Genomic DNA, 16,591 nt, shown 5'->3' with positions numbered 1-16,591 from the left:
GAAAGGAAAGGAAAGGAAAGGAAAGGAAAGGAAAGGAAAGGAAAGGACTTTCTTTTTTGTTTTCTACCACATGATGAGGCAGAAGGCATTATCGCATTCTCTAAAATTTGCTGAAAATCTAGTGAGTCTGACTTACTGGAAAAAAATAATAAAGAGTTACATGGAAAGTTGAGTCACAGTTCTTGAGGGAATTTGTAAGTAGTGTTCTGACAATGACTGTGGTCACGGGGAACCCCAGGAATAGAGGCACAAACAGGAAAAAGCAAAACTCACAAGAACAGTGTGTTCTTTATTTAAAAAAAAAACAGAGAACGGACAAGAACAGCCCGTGAGCAGTCTTTCTTATAACCGCAGGACCAAAACCTTCCAGGGTGGGAAGGCAGCCCTTAACAACAGGGCCTGGGAAGTGGGGAGGACAGGGACCCTGTTTACTTATTTATTCAGACGTTCGTTCATTGTGGTGTGACGTGTTCTATGACAGAGATTTCCCAAGACTTTTCCTTTCTTTTCCTGAGAATTCTAGAATGAATTTCCTTGGGCTCCAAGTGAAAAGGGCATTTGACGAGAATGGTCGGCAAGAGACAGAAGGAACATTCTACTGGCTGCTTTACTTCTTCTTCAGTCAAAAGATCTGCATTTTTTTGCAGCTGGTGGTTTGTCAATTCAAAAAAGTTCCAGTTTCCCACTGGCTGGTTGGAACAGTCTACGTCATTGCCAGTGATGTGTTGAGTCGAGCTTTCTGGAAAGTTCTTTAAAGGAAACTGGCTTGGCTGGAGACCTTTCATGTGCTCTTTAAATCTTGCCTCTAATAACAGAGGTCTCAATGCTGGAGCTACAGCAGCCACCTTGGCACCATGAGGAAGAATTACAAAACACATTTATCCCAGCATCCTTTAGCTACTGGGCCAATGCTAGCAACTACCTCCCTCTACAATGTCTTATAATGAAAACAAAAAATCTTACTTGTTTAAACCACAGTAGTCTGGCCTCTGTTGCCTGGAAGTCTTGGCTGGCTCAAGATTCTTACTTTTCTGGTTTGCTTCTCGGTGGAGAACGGCAGGTTTCCTAACAAACCAAATCCAGGATACCCACAAAGCAGAGATGGACGAGTCTCTACCAGGCTCCGGCAGAGACATGCTGCTTCTCAGCTTGGGACTTACTCCACTTCCATCACACACCAGGGAAGAGGTTTAGTGTTTAAAGACCTTGTTGGGAAGGTTGACTCCCACGTGTGTAGTATGAATGGGCTCCAAGGTCTTGAGCACATCCTCAAAACGTGGCAGAGTAGCCAATGCAAGCTAAGCCTGTGGACACTCTGCAGCGCTAGCATGCAGGAGGCCAGACTGGCAGGTCACAAGTTCAAGGCCATCCTGATACCCTGCTTCAAACAACACCAGACTATGAACATCCTACCTTGGACCGCCCTTCATCCATGTCTCTTTACCCACAGTCCTTTTTACCTATACCCTAAAGTTATCTTTTGTCTAAATTGAGTGTTAGTCATTTGTTCCCACGTTATACCCTCTGAGCACATATAACACCGTAAGCATTTTTTTAAAAAGCTCTGGCTGCAACTTCACAGGTTCAAAGCCTGGCTCTGACACTTAGCAACTGAATGACTTTAAGAAGTTACTTAACCAATCTGTGCTCAGTTTCCTCACTGGAAAATGATGGTGATGGCATACTACTTGGCTTGAGTCACCATGGGGGAGGACTAGACACCCTCACAAACCTAAGATCTGCCATACCATAAAGACATGGGAACAGAGGCAGTATAGTTATGGTACCCACAGGATACCATGCCCCCTGCCGTGACTGAGTGGCAGTAACAGCTGGGTCTATGCTAACAGCAAGAGGCTGCGAACACTTCCTCTACAAGGTGTTGACCAGGCTATCACCTGAGATCAAGCCCCCACTTCCTCTACCCCTGCTGTGTGTGGTCTTAGGAGTGCAAGGCACGTAAGAAGCAGAAGGTTGTCGGGGGGTGGGGCTTCCGGGTGCAGCGTTCATGAGTTGTCATCCACACTAGCCTGAACATTTCGCTGTCCCCTCTGGCACGAGTGTCATGAAAAGTCACGCCGCACGGGGATTTGCTGGCTTAGCTATCTGTGAGAATGCAAGCAGCCTTCAGTGGTTTTTCTGCACAGATTTTGGTTGTATATCATGAATGTGCAATACAGCTCAAAGGATAGGAAGACTCTTATTCTGGCGCTAGATACATGTGACCATGGTCCAGGAACAGAATCAGAATCAGAATCAGGTTGTGCTAAATTCCATGCTCCAACTAGAAATGGAGATTTTTATAGTAACAGAACAAAGAACTCGTCAATCAAAGCTCTCTTCAAATACGGTGATAGTGACGTCAGTAAGCCTATTACGTCATAGCTGGGCAGTCCCTGCCTCAGATGCCTTCTGATGGCATTCTTGGCTCTTGGATTGGTGGAAGCTAAGGTCCGTTAATCGATTTCAAAGGTTAAAACAAGTCCAAGATCATCTGACTCTTGATCTGCAACATTCTAACTCTCTGCAATCACACCGCTCTTACCAGTCCATCACGCTTCTAGAACCTTCGACACAGATGAGGCTTTGTTTATAGGGACTTCGGTTCACAGCCTGCCCACGACATTCAGTTAGCAGTCAGTCCCCCTCCCCCAAGGCATCTGCGGGTTTGCTCTCAAAGGTCTTGTTAACCTAGGTCAACTGTGTCCGGAAATACTAAACGGAAACTTTCAGAATCAAGTTGTAACAACTTTGGTTATTGTAGTTGTTTTTTTATTGGGTGTTGTGACGCTTGCTGTGATTTGTAAGTTAAACTGGATCATAGTTACATGTTCATAGAAACATGTACCTGGGGTCCAGTAACCATGAGTCGCAGTACAGACCCCGTCCTTGGGAAGTGGGTAATCACAACCCCAGGTCACCCTCCAGCACAAGGCTCTCGGCATTTACAATGAACTGGGAAGCCCACACTTAGACCTGACATTGCATTAGATAACACAGGTTTTCCCAAGTACAGCTGCCTTTAACTACTCCTGTCCTAGACCTCAGTGGGTGGCGCCATAACCACTAAGGTACCCGAGCCACAAACCCATGACATGGCACATCTGATTCTTCCTTCAGAATCCGTCTTCTAGCATACCCTTCACTCCAGGCGCACTGACAGCTGTGGCCTCAACAGCATCATCATCTTGTGCCTGAGCCACGGCCATAGCCTGGTCCCCAGACTGAGCCCTTGTTTCTAACGCAGTCTCCACCACGCAACTACAAAGCTCCTTCAGTGGAAAGTAAATCATAAACCGTACTCCCGTTGGCTCCTCCCTGGCTTCCCAGCATCCTGAAGGGAGTGAGGGACTTTAAGCTACTACCTATCTCCATCATCCCAAACTAGATCAGGCTTGCCTTGTCCACACTGTCCGCTTCAGCCTCCCTGGACAGCCTCCATCCCTCCCTGTGCCCCACCTCCCTTCCCCCAACTCGCCCTTCCTCTTCTTGGCCGTTACCCCTTCAGCTACGCCCGGGAGGAACCAGGGTGGACCCCGGCTCCCTCCAGTCTGGCCACATGGTCCTGACTGATCCGTGATCCCTGGGACGCATGTCTGCAAGTGGGATTCAGGGAACCCCCAGGCAGAAGCCTAGGCTGCTGGGCGGCTGTGACACACAGCAGGGTCCTCCCTGGCAGCTTCCGGTTCTACGTTTCCTTGGTTTTGTTCCCGAAGCTCCATAGATCTTCCGAGCCCTTTAGCTGACAGACCTTCTCCCTCAGAGAGTGATAAGGAAGATGTGGAAAGGTGAAAGAATTCTGTTCCAGATGGGAGAGGCACGTGCTCTCAGAGAGCGTTAGTGCCGCCCCTAACTACAGCTCTGGGGGAAAGGAAATTAAGTCATATGCCACCAAACCGCACACTTGAAAACACCGTGACCTCCAGACTTGGTTCCCTTCTTAGAATCTGTGAGTCCTTCCGAGCTGAGCCTGGCCACGCACAGACGGGAGCATCACATGATCAGGCTAACAGGAACCACGGCTGCAGAAAGGTGAGTCACAGTCACTCACGAGTGGTCTCGGCTCACAGGGTCCTGGTACTGCTTCTGTGTTATAGCCAACCTGGAGAGTCGTGGCACAGATCACTGGCATTCCAACCAGAAGCCCATTGTTCTGGGCTTATCAGGCAGAAGGTCCCAGACTTGAGTGTTTTCCTTCATGTGAGGGCATTTCCCTCCAGTGGGACCAAGAGATGGTGTTATGCGTCCTAAAAACACAAGATTAAGGCCGATTCATTCACACCTTCTCCTTTACCTGGTTCTACGCAACAGGGGGTCTCTGCTGCTTGCTAGTGTGACCCCCGTTTCCCACACGTTCACCAGTCTCTCTGTGAGCAAAACTTTGCATTGTATTTCTGTGGGGCATTTCTATTTGGGGGCTGAAGTAATAGCTGAGCAATTAAGAGCCCTGAATGCTCTTGCAGAGGACCCAGGTTCAGTTCCCAGAATGCACGTAGCAGCCTGTAACTCCAGTTCCGGGAGATCTGACGCCCTCTTCTGGCCTCTATGGGCACTGCATGTGTGCGGTGCCCTTAACATACGTGCAGGCAAACACTCATACACATCAAATAAGATTTAAAAATCTTTAGACCTTCTATTTGTGGCACGGGATCCCAATTTGACATTTATAATAGTGATATAATGATTTCCTTTTTTTAAAAAAAATGATATTTACGTTTTCAATCAAGAGAAAATATTGAATAAAAGCACAGGTCAAAGTTCAACCACAGCAAACACTGGCCGTGGTGTGACAGACAGAAAAGTCCACAGAGCAGCGGGTTATAAGATGAGAAGGAGATCACAGTAAGGGGGGCGAGGGCACCTGTGGTGTACCACCATGTGCTCGGGCATTGTCGGGTTAGGCCCTGCTCACAGCTTGTTTGGTCAATGGGTACACAGCACATGGAAGCCACGCCCACTGTCTCTCCTGTCAGGAGGGCAGTGGCAGTCTGTTCTGTTTCCCAGTGACTGGTGGTAGGCACTCTTTTCCATGGACCGGTGGCATTCCTGTGTCCTTCTTCGAGAAATCTCCTTTGAGGCCATTTGCCCATTTTCCCGGTCTAGATTGTCTTTGTTTTCTTCTCTGCTCTCAAGCTGTGTGCCTACCTTGTTTTGATGTTGCTGGGTTTTATCAAGTACACGGCTCCCAAATACTCCCCTCTGGGGCCGTAGCCTTTCGACCCTTCCGGCCCCTGCACCATGCAGCCTGGTACTGCTGCTCCACCCTTCCTTCCCTTTGGCCTTGTGGATGGATTTTTAGTTTGATATTTAAATAAAAGAAAAATCCCAGTCCACATTTGTGGCAAGGAGCCCCTCACTCCCACGTTTCCTTCTAAAAGTTTTATAGCTTAGGGTCTGACTCCGAGACCTTTTGTCTGTTTTTTACTTGGTTTCTATGTGTGGAAATAAGAAGAAAACGAGACGTGGCATACTTCTGAGACTTTGTACACGGGAACACACGCAACTGTTAGGACCAACATGTGAAGTCATACTTAGAACATACTTAAGTCAGCCGTGCTGTGTATATAAAGGGTGACTACCCAAACAAGAAATCTATAAAACAATCTCATTTACAAAGGTATTTTAAAAAATATAAAGTGTGGGCCAAAGAAAGAGCTCAGTGAGCAAAGGGGCTTGTGGCCAAGCCTAACTAGCTCAGTTCAATCCCCAGAACGCATAAGGTGGAAGAAGAAAATGTATTCCTACAAGTTGTCTATTGCCCTCTGACTTCCACAGGCACACCATGGCAGGCAAGCCCACACACATCACAAACGCATGCGTCCACACACATACTATCACCATCATCACTATCACCACCATCACCACCATCACCATCATCACCATCATCATCTATGGAATTTAAAACAATTAAAATATTAATTTTATTTTTTATTCTATTTAATTATATATATACATCCTATATTAAATTACAAATTTTAAGTTAAAATTTTAATATTAAAAATAGAAATATATGGTGAATTTAACTGAAAAGAGATGACAGGTATGCACACTTAGAACTACAACGCCCTAACAAAAGCATCTGGAGACTACATAAACAAATTGAGAGCTCCCCTGTGCCATAGATTGGAAGGGTTAGCATTGTTCCCATGTCCACACTGCCCACAGAAAATTCCAAGTTGCAAAGCACCCTTCACAGAAATAGAAAAGATATTCTGAGATTCTAGGACCACAAGGGCCCAGCAACCACAGCCATTCTGAGAAAGAGAGCTAGCTGGAGGCGCCCTTCTCCTGCTCCTTTAACTAGTATTGCAAGGCCAGGTACATAGCTCAGAAGCAAAGGTCACGCCTGGCATGTGTGGCCCTGGGCTTCACCCTCAATCCTGTGAAAAGCACATGGTGCAACCATAAAAACAGATACATTTGCCCAGAGGAGTAGAGCAGAAGACAAACTCAGGCACATGCAGTCAACTCATTTTTGACAAGGGACCCCAAAAAGCACAATAGAGAAAAGACAACTTCTTTAAGAAATGTAGGGAACAGTTTCTCTCCTCTCCACTTGGGGCTGCCGGAGCCTCCCCCGCCCCTGCCCAGAAACCCACCCTGGCAGAGATCTCTTTATGCCAGAGTCAGAACCAGTCCACCCAGTACTTTCCTATTTCCTTCAATTTTTATTTTTTAATTTTTTTTTGCACCATTATAAGACGTTATCTGGGTGACAGCAGAACCATCTGGAAAGGCAAGAAGGCGCACAGCCTGCTGCCTGGCTCCTCACGGCCTGGCTTGGAGAAGGGACCATCAGTCCTCCCCAGCCATGCTGGACCCTCTTCGCTTCCCTCTGGGGCTGGATTCCGCCTTGACCTGGGCTGCCAGCCAAGTACCTCATTCTCCTCTTAGGCTTCTGGTATCCGTGTCTGGAGGAGACAGGCAGCCTGGGTACGTTTCAGACAGAGAGGGCTTTTTATGATGCTTGCAATGTGTTTTGAAACTAGAAGCAGGAAGAGATTGGGTAATTAGTTGACCAGTAGGAGAAATAGATTCAAACCATCTTCCCTTAGACATGTGAGCCTGCATCTCTCTTCTGCCACTGTCAACACCACACATCACTGACACCCAAACTTCCGGAGCCTTGCTCAGCAGGCTGAATCCTCTAGATGGCCCAGCAGACTGAGGAGGGCCAGCAAGGCCTGAATCCCTGGCCACCTTTGATGTATGGAGAGGTACTGGCATCCTGAAATGCGAATAGAAGCATTTTTTTTCCCGAAGACAAAATACACACACACACACACACACACACCCCTTGTTTATAAACAACAAAGAAAAGAACATGAAATACCTGAAAATATATATATATTTACATCCACCACCACCCACCACCCCACCCAATCCAACCATCCTGGTGATTCTTTTTAATTGGGTTGGAAGGGGTTACTTCATTATACGGCAAATTAGAAAATTCATAATTTATCATTGCACCCAGTCGAAATGCCACCCAACTGCGTCGCACCCCTGTGAAAACCCTCACATGGTAGCAAACTGTCAAGCCTGCTGCAGCCGACGGGCAAAATTAATATGCAAATGTATGCAAGAAATTAAAAAGCAGAATTACCCAGGCAAATGAGGTAGCTATACTTGAATTGTTAGAATTATGAATAATTACTGCGAATTTTCTGCTCCTAATATAACTTGTTTTTTGATAAACAAAGACTTAATTATCGGGATGCGCTGGAGAATTTCCGTGGTGCTCATTAATCTTGCAAAAAAAACAAGTCCCTGGTGCCCAAGCCGTAATGAAGAGCACGTGCCCTGAATCTTCAGAAAGATCACAGGCACCAGGGTGCCAGGCTGGAGAAAAAAATGACAGTGCCAATGTCCCCTCCTGTACCCTGGGGTGTCATAACGTCTTCCACTAACTATCAAAGGGACTTATTTATGCCAGCAGCTGAGCTATAAGCCCAATTTACGAGGCCTTGAGCAGTGGTGGGATGATGTGTGGAGGTGCAGTGGAAATGCCATCTTGCAGTGGCGTGTTGGTCCCGAAGATACCAACGCTACGAGGACCCTGCGCTCCCGCGCTAATGGATGCCGCGTGACGAACCATAATCCGCAAGAGGGACCATCTTTTAGGACCAGCCTTCATGGTTCTCCATTAATCTTGGTTGTGTGGTTCACGTCGTGTCCATGGGAACGACGACATTAGCACAAATACCGCCTTTAAATTTTCCCAGTAAGACTGGCAACTCAGAGGCTCAAGACGGGGCCCCAAACAACAAGGGGCAGAAGCCGGGCAGCCTTCACTGGCTCTGATAATGTGTCCAGCCTGATTGGTGGACGGGGAAAGTGGTCATGACTTCAGGTTGGGACCGGTAGACAGAGGGGAGTCAGCCAGTGTCCTCGGGCAGCCGGAAGGGGCTGTTTGTACAGCCCCAGGAGCTGCAGCCTGGTGGAAGCTAGGCTCATTTACCAGCTCCATCGAAGGGCAGGCCCGCCAGGTCCTGCTGAGTGTGAGTTATTCCTTAAAACCTGGCGTCTGAGCGGGAGTGACAGAGCGCCCATCGTCATTAGGCCGATTAGCGCCATGATAAACCCGCACAGATCATAAGGCAAAATTACAAACCATCACTTCTGGAGCCCTAGCGAACGAAGGTGCTCCCGGCTGCTGCTGTTCCCAGGCTCCTGCCTGCCTTCTGAATTTAAGTCTCCGAGTACCCTGACACCTTGACAGAACCATTGCACTGTGTAGGCAAATTGTCACCTTTTTACACGGGGGCGCTTGTCATTTTAACAGTCAGAGCTGTGCCTCTCTCTCTCTCTCTCTCTCTCTCTCTCTCTCTCTCTCTCTCTCTCTCTCTCTCTCCTGCCTCCTCGCCCCCTCTTCTCTCCTCCCCCAGCACACACCTCCAAGGAGCCTAGCATCCTATCCAAGATGAGGTTTTTACATCATCCTTATCCTAATTACACAAAAGGAAACCCATCTGAAGAGGGACGGACCTCACTCATCTCCAGGCTTTATTTTTTATGCAGAACTCCAAGCTCGGCTGTCACCTTCTGTGAGGGTAGAAAGAAGAGGAAATAAGGATACAGCCCAGAAGCCTCTGCTTCTGCCTCTCGGAGAGTCACAGAGCAGCCATCCTCCTGTTGAGACGCAACGAAAAGACCCCCGGAGAGAGAGACATGTCTGCTTCACATCCACTCTCTTGCTTCCGTCCGTCACAGGACATTTCCCCAACAAGCTGAAACCTAGCAGTGTCTGGCACAGGAGGGACACCAGGGAGAGAGGTCACCAGAGAGATAGCCCCACTTCCATCTCATATCTGACCGGTTCCAGAGCTGTGTGGCTTTGAGCAACCGCTCATGGTCTCTGGGTCGGAGAGATTGGCGGTAGAGTCACAGAGCAAGAAGGTCACTGCATGAACCAGGCATAGCAACAAACACTGGTGACCCCACTACTCAGAACGCTGAGGCAGGAGGGGACTGGGGCCTGACGGAAGCTGCTTCAGGTGATCTGATCATGATAGAGTGGGGTGGGAGGCAGGCTGGGAATCGAACTCAGCAAACATGCCACTCAAGTCTTCCCCATGCTTACTCGCCCCTGGGTAGGGTTCCCCCACATGCAGCTGTTTATCTGGGTGCTTGGAGGTGAGGGACTCCAGAGTAGCCACGAACAACCAAAGGAGTTGAGAGGAGCCAAAATGTGAAACGTTCCCAGCAATGGTGACTTGGAGAAACTGACGTCATGCTCCAATGGCCGCAAGTGGAAGCAGAGGTGTTAGTTGGGAGAGACAGAGAGAACCCAGAGCCAGGCCAGGCATACAGGTTTGTCTTGTCAAAAGCCCTGAACCAGGCAAGCTCTTTCTGGGTTCTTTTCTGTCCATATTTATTATTTATTTAGGAATCTGCACACACACACACACACACACACACACACACAGAGCTCTTGCTGTGACTGTGGTAAGGACACAGACAGCATCATGGGGTGAACCAGAAGAAACGGGGGTGTACCTGGAACAGGAACCTAGGACCAGAGCTGGGAGCTTCGATGCCCAGAGGCCCCCATGGTGGCTCACAAGCCCAGCTCCTCCCTAGAGCTGAGACCAACCAACATCTGGCCAAACTTCCCTCCACATAGTGTGTCTTCATCTCTACGCAGCCACAGCTGCTGTTTCTGTGCTATACCCACTTGAAATCTGAGGAAACCGAGGCACAGCAATTAGGCAACTCACCAGGACTCTGAAATGTAAGCAGCAAAGCAGGGATCTAAAGCCTTACAGCTGCCTTCCTTTGGCCGGGATCGTGGAAGTCGGAACCTCCTAGATGCCCTTCCTGGGGAGAGGCCTTTGAAGAACTAGGTACACACAATGGACTTAGCACCAGAACCAGCACCCAAGTCCAGACTCCATCTCTCATCTGCTGGGACAACACAGCCTCAGCTTTCTCATCAGAACAAAGGTGACACCTGGTGCAAGCCGCGTGCCGGGTATCAGACTCAGGGACCAACAGTCTCAGGGACTGTGAAGGTACTTGGGGCGGTGCCCACTGGAGAATGAGCCTGAAGGTGAGCCGCTACAGCAAGACAGAGTAGTTCAGAAAAAAATTAATTTTTAACTGGCATATCTCTGCCACAGGAAGTAGCAAAGACAAGAAGGAGCCGACAGAAAAAAGGTTCCAGATCTACCCAGAACTCCTGGCACCCACCAGCGCCACTCACTAGTTAATACCTGCCCAAGTTTACAGTGTCACACAACAACCACAGACAACTAAGGCCTGCCTGAATTAATGGATTTATCTGTTTGTGTTTGTGTGTGTGTGTGTGTGTGTGTGTGTGTAGAAGCCAACTTTTCAAGTGTGAGTTCTTGCCCCTTGTCAAGCCAAGATTCCCCATTGTTGATGAAGCCCAACATCCTGTTCCAGTCTTGCTGGCTTCTGGTGACTTTCCTGTTTCTTCTTCCCGACTCTCTGAGGGAATGCTGGGATGACAGGTGCATGCCAACACATTAGGCTCTTTACATGGGTGTCAGAGTAAATGAATGTCTTTAAATAGTCACCAGGTTTGGGGCCTGGAAAGGTGGCTCAGTAGTTAAGAGCACTTCCTGCTCTTCCAGAGGACTCAAGTGTTCTGACCAGCATCCATGAATCAGCTCACGGCCATATAAATAATGCCTGTAGCTCCTGCTCCAGGGGATCCACTGCCCTCTACTGGACAATACAGACCACTGCAGTCACATGCACATACCCACACACAGACACACAATTAAAAATGAAAATAAATCTTTAAAATAAATAAATACCCAGGTTTTTAAATAAAGAACAAGTAGTGTGAACAAAAGAATACAAAGTATCTTTATATTATGAATTACATGTCAAAAGAATCATACTTTAGATACATAGCCCATGTGGCTAAAATTTACCTCTGTTTCTGCTTTCTTTAATGTCACTGCTGGACGAATGGTGACACTCGTGGCTCTCATGGCTCCCTGTCCCCAGGGCACATTGTTCTCATACACTGTATATCATCCATCCCTACACTAGCCAGGGACCAGGCGTACAACTGGACCACGAACTGGATAGGTGACAGACACCCCAGCCCACAGTGCGACTCTCCTAAGGACCTCATGAATGCAGTTGGAACACAGAGCTAAAGAGGTCTTGAGTCCTCTAAATGGACTTAGGATCGTTGCTGGGCTGAACAATCACAGCAAGGCGGCTGACTACTATGTATGTGTAAACTCACAAACACTACGCTCATCCTTAGTCAGAAGTGCATCAATGAACATCAACGCATGCAGAGACACGGGAGTGTGCAAGATCCTGAGAACAAACGAGGGCTGCGTGCTTAACCCTAAACAAGTCATTTACACCTCGCCCTCTTAGGGTCAGAGATCACCCAGGACGAGGGGACAGAAGGAAAGCAAGAGCTGGAAGACGGAGAGAAGGGCTGTGACCTGCTGACGTCACGGTATAACAGTCCGCGCAGCCATGACCTCAAAGCAGCTGAGCCTCCTGCAAAGGGCCTACAGGAGACTGGGTCTATCGACGCCCAAAGGTGAATCAAGGAGGAGCCTTACCCCTCCCTGCTGAACCATTAACTACGGATGAATTTGGGAGGAAGGGAAATCATGGCCGTAGTTGTATACCCTCTGAGGAGCCCACCAGGACGTTCCAAACCCTGGCTAAACTCTCCGGTTCTCAAAATCTGAAACGAAACCAAAAAGGTACACATGTGAGAAAGGTTTGTAGGGAGGAAGGTAGGGTCAGAGCGGTGGGAGGGGGGTTGGGGGGAAGGTAAGGAGGGGAGAGGGCTAAAGGAGTAGGAGGGGACTAAAGGGGGAGGGGTTAAGAGGTGGGAGGGGCCGGGCATAGGATGAGGTTGCAGGGGGCGTGGTTGAAGGGGGAGACTGCCCTAGTCAAAATGCGCTCTATACATGTAGGAAACTGTCAAAAGAACGAATGTGATTTTTAAAAATTCCAAAATACATATATTTATTTCGATAAAATTTAGAAGATCTTAAAAATGTAAGATTTTTTTTTTTTACACAAAGGTTTTAAAACAAAAACCAAAAGCAACATAGATATCCTTAGGAACGACATCCCAAATGACCTCTGATCTCCACGTTTGCACGCCCACACCCACACTTGCCCCTGCACACACACACACACACACACACACACGGGAACAGGACTCTCACGCAGGTGTGTGCTCCACCCGTGCTGGGCATCACTCTTCCTGCCTGCCTCTGTGACCTCCCATCCTTCTCTGCACGTGACAGAGTGACTCCCTCACATCTTCCACTGCCACATTTCATGCCCTGCCAGTCCAGCCCACACTCCTGCGTCTCTCTCCCCAGCCTCTCCCAGGTCTGTGCACCCACTGGACAAGGCACGTTCGGTGAGTTCAAGACCCACGTTCATAAAAACATCAGGCACAGAGATGCGTCCGTGGCGGGGAACGAGGTCCCTCATGTCTGGCAGCTCAGGGTTCAGCAACGGATGAGCGCGTTGTCTTCGCGGTGCTGTATTTACAAAACTCCTTTAAAAGAATGCTGTGCCATTAATCATGAGTTCTTAAAAATCAGTCTTCTCTTATTTTCTCTAATCTAGCTAAATGGCCCTGGAAATACAACTCTCGGTTTGCTCGATAAATCCAAGCAGAAAATTACGATGTCCTCATTCAATTTTCAATTCATACATCGCGTTATGGATTTTCCCCCCTCTCCGCTAGCGTTTCTCCAGTCCACTAAATATTCCAGACATACGAGAGTCTTCGTCTGATTCATTCTAATAACTTTTTTCATCAATATGACTTTTGAGATTGCGCGGCTATAGCAAATTAAATATTATTTATGACTTTAATTTGTGTCCTATTTGGGTTTTCCATTCTCGGGGCCAACTTGGCTATCATAATAATCATATTGTTTTAGACTACTCCTAAAATTAAAACCCACTCCGTTTCTCGACGCTTTATTGTGCCTGTCGTTCCTGTTTCGTGCCACGCCGCCCGTGATTAATTCTGTTAGCCCAGTGCATATGGCCTTCCTGGCCACCGTCCACTACCCTCGTGGCGGCTGCCTGCAAATGAGCCCGTTATTGTCACTTTTCTCATCGATTCAATTACCAGATGTGCTTCTCCGTTCCCAGGCCGTCTGCACTGTCCAGATCAGATCTCGGCTGTGACCTTGGAGGTCGGTACGCTCTGGCCCCTGCTGCTTCCCCGGGTTGTGCGTCTCTATCCTCCACGGTCCCGATTCCCGAGGAATTCTGGGTCACGCTGTACTCTCCCCTGGGCATTCTCATGTTCCCTTCCCTCCGTCTACAATGCTGTTCCCTCACATTTCCCCCCAGAACCACGCCTGTTCATCCCTCAAGTGTCCTCTTCCATCAGCACCTCCCACTTTTCTGCATTGACCTTGGCTGCAGCAGAGCAAAACCTGTGTTTGCCTCCTGCAATGATATGTACCAGGAGCTCAAATGATCCAGACACTTCAGGTAGAGTGGGGGAGGGAGGAAGGGAAGGAAGGCAGGGGACGCCAGGGCCTCTGATCAAGCTGGACATTCTCTCAGAGAACCCTTTTCCTTCCATTCTCTTCTGGAATGTCTAGGGTCCCACAGGGCAGTTAAGGATAGAGAACAGCAAATCTCTACCCCACCACCCAGCAAGCTCTGTAGGAAGCATCATGAGGCTTAAGAGAGAGATTTCCCACATGAAAGAATCAAGTTAACTTCACACAGAAGGGCATACATACAAGCTCTTTTTTCCCACGATTGTTAGAAATGGGCTGAAACCCTTCTGTGCCCCGGGGTTCGGCTCCTCCACACCTTTCTATATTACCGAGCTCCCACGCTGGGCTGTCTGGGAGCAGCACAAAGAAGAAGGGCAGGAAGGCAGTGAGGAGCCTGTGGTCCCCCCATTCAAGGCCACACTCAGGGAAAGGTAGGCAGACAGGCGGGTCCAGGGCAGAAGACTACAGTGCTGCCTTAGAGATGTGTCAGTCAGGACAGGAAAGGTAAGTGGCTATGTACAGAGAGGATGCTTACAGGAGAGGGACTCCATCTTGCCATCTGCAAAATGGAATGGCAATTTGCCTGGTCTCTGTGGTCCCCTATTCATTCTCTGTCTCTCCCTTCCTCCTTCCCTCCCCCTTCCTCTCTCTCTCCCCTCAACTAATAGCCTACAGGTCCCAATAGAGAACAGGACATCATTCTTCTCTGTTCTCTTGGGGCCTGGCACAGTGCCTAGAAGACACCTCCTCCATGGAAGGAAAAGAACTCTGGCAGCTAAGTGCCACCAGGACCACTGTCTGTGCCCCGTAGCTCTGACAGCCCGAACAGTCCCACATGGAAGCTCTCAGCTGATGAGCGCAGCAGGCAGGCGCCACTTTCAGACACATCTGCTGAGTCTGAATGTTTGCGCATCCCAGGTCACATGCTGAAAGCGGAGGGACATAGGGCGGGACTTTGGGAATGAGATGACATCATGAGAGAGAAGCCCTTACTCAGGAGCCCCATTGAGTCAGGTCCTTCAACCACGGAGGACACACAAAGAAGGTGCCATCTATGACCAGATTACAGAATCCGCCACTGCCTTGATCTTGGGTCTCCTGGCCTCAGGACCAGTGAGAAGCAAATGCTGTCATCTCTGAGAAGCCCTGTTTGTGGAGTTAGGTTAGAGCCATGCTCCAAACAGCACTGGGTCTGTTCTGAGCAGCGTGCACATTGGCTCACTGAGTTCTCCTCGCGGCTCTGATGATAGTCAGCCAGTTTAAGCCTCATTTTGTAGGGAGCTGTGGCGGCCAAGGCCAGTCTACAACTGCAAGTTCAACCCCAGGAGCGTCAGGAAACAGGTCCAGGGAGGACCCAGCAGTCTGCAGTCCGACAGCAGTGTTGGTTTATTCAGGTACAAACCTTGGGCTATCCAGTGTCCCACAAAGAGTGTTTTAATTTGTATCACCCTCTTTAAAGGGTCCTGGACACACTCAGATTTACTTTTCTTACATTGTGGTCAATTGTGTGTGTGTGTGTGTGTGTGTCCATGCATACATGCATGGAGAAGTCAGAGGTCAACTGAAGGTGTCTCCCTAGATTGTTCTCCATCTTGCTTTTTGAGGCAGTGTCTCTCGCTGGTCCTTGTCCTTACCAGTTCAGTTCTTGTCCTCTTGCCCCTGTCTCCCTGACGCTGAGAGAACAGGCACACACTGTAGCACCCAACCTTTTCAGATGAGCACTAGGGACGGAGCTCAGATCCCCACTCTTGCAGAGCAAGCACTTACCAAGTGTGCCATCTGCCCAGCCCGCTTTGATGGCTTGATCCTTCAATGTAACTTCTGTGCCACAGCCCAGGCCCTCAGACAGATGCTGATCCCCAAGGCCACACTCAAGTGTGCTGAGCACAGCTGTTGGAATTCTGGCTTCCAAGTCTCAGCACCCAGACACCAGCCTGCTGCTTCCTGAACTGAGAGGAGAGGGGAAGCAGGGTGTGGACACAACAGAAAAGAGGTGGCCAGCTTCCTCTAAAACTTCCAGCCAGGGGATGGCACACTCGGTAACAACCACAGCAAGGCACCATGGGAATGCTACTTGAATAAACTCAACAGAGGAGACATTTGTTTATTTGTTTGTTTGCTCTGTTTTTAATAGAGTCTTGCAATGTAGCCCAGGTTGGTTTGAGACCCACTATGTAGCCCAGGCTGGCCTGAAACCTACTAATATAGACAAGTCTGTCTTAAAACTTTTGCCTCTGCCTCCTGAGTGCTACAGTTACAGGCATGTGCCAACCACACCTGACTAAGGACAATTACTTAGAAATAAGCAGATATCTTTTCTAAGGACATTTTTTTAAGCCCCCACATACCCGTGAAACATGTTCTGAGCAGGCGAGTGGACCCCAAGCCTCCATGCTTTGGACAAGGGACATTAGGGAACAAGCTCTGGGAACAGATGTGTGAGTCAGAACCATGACAAGTTTTCCCAGAGAAAGGAAACCCCTTGGGCCTCTCCACCTGTCTCAGAGCTCCCAAGGCTAAGGGACAGTAAAACAGCTTGCATGGCCCTCCTGGAGAGCTAGCCTGTGCCTCAAACAAGCAAAATTAGAGACACAGGT

The sequence above is a fragment of the Grammomys surdaster genome, unplaced genomic scaffold (genome assembly GCF_004785775.1).
Source record: "Grammomys surdaster isolate TR1022 unplaced genomic scaffold, NIH_TR_1.0 144, whole genome shotgun sequence".
NCBI classification, from domain to species: Eukaryota; Metazoa; Chordata; class Mammalia; order Rodentia; family Muridae; genus Grammomys; species Grammomys surdaster.
Note: the sequence above shows the minus strand (reverse complement) of the source record.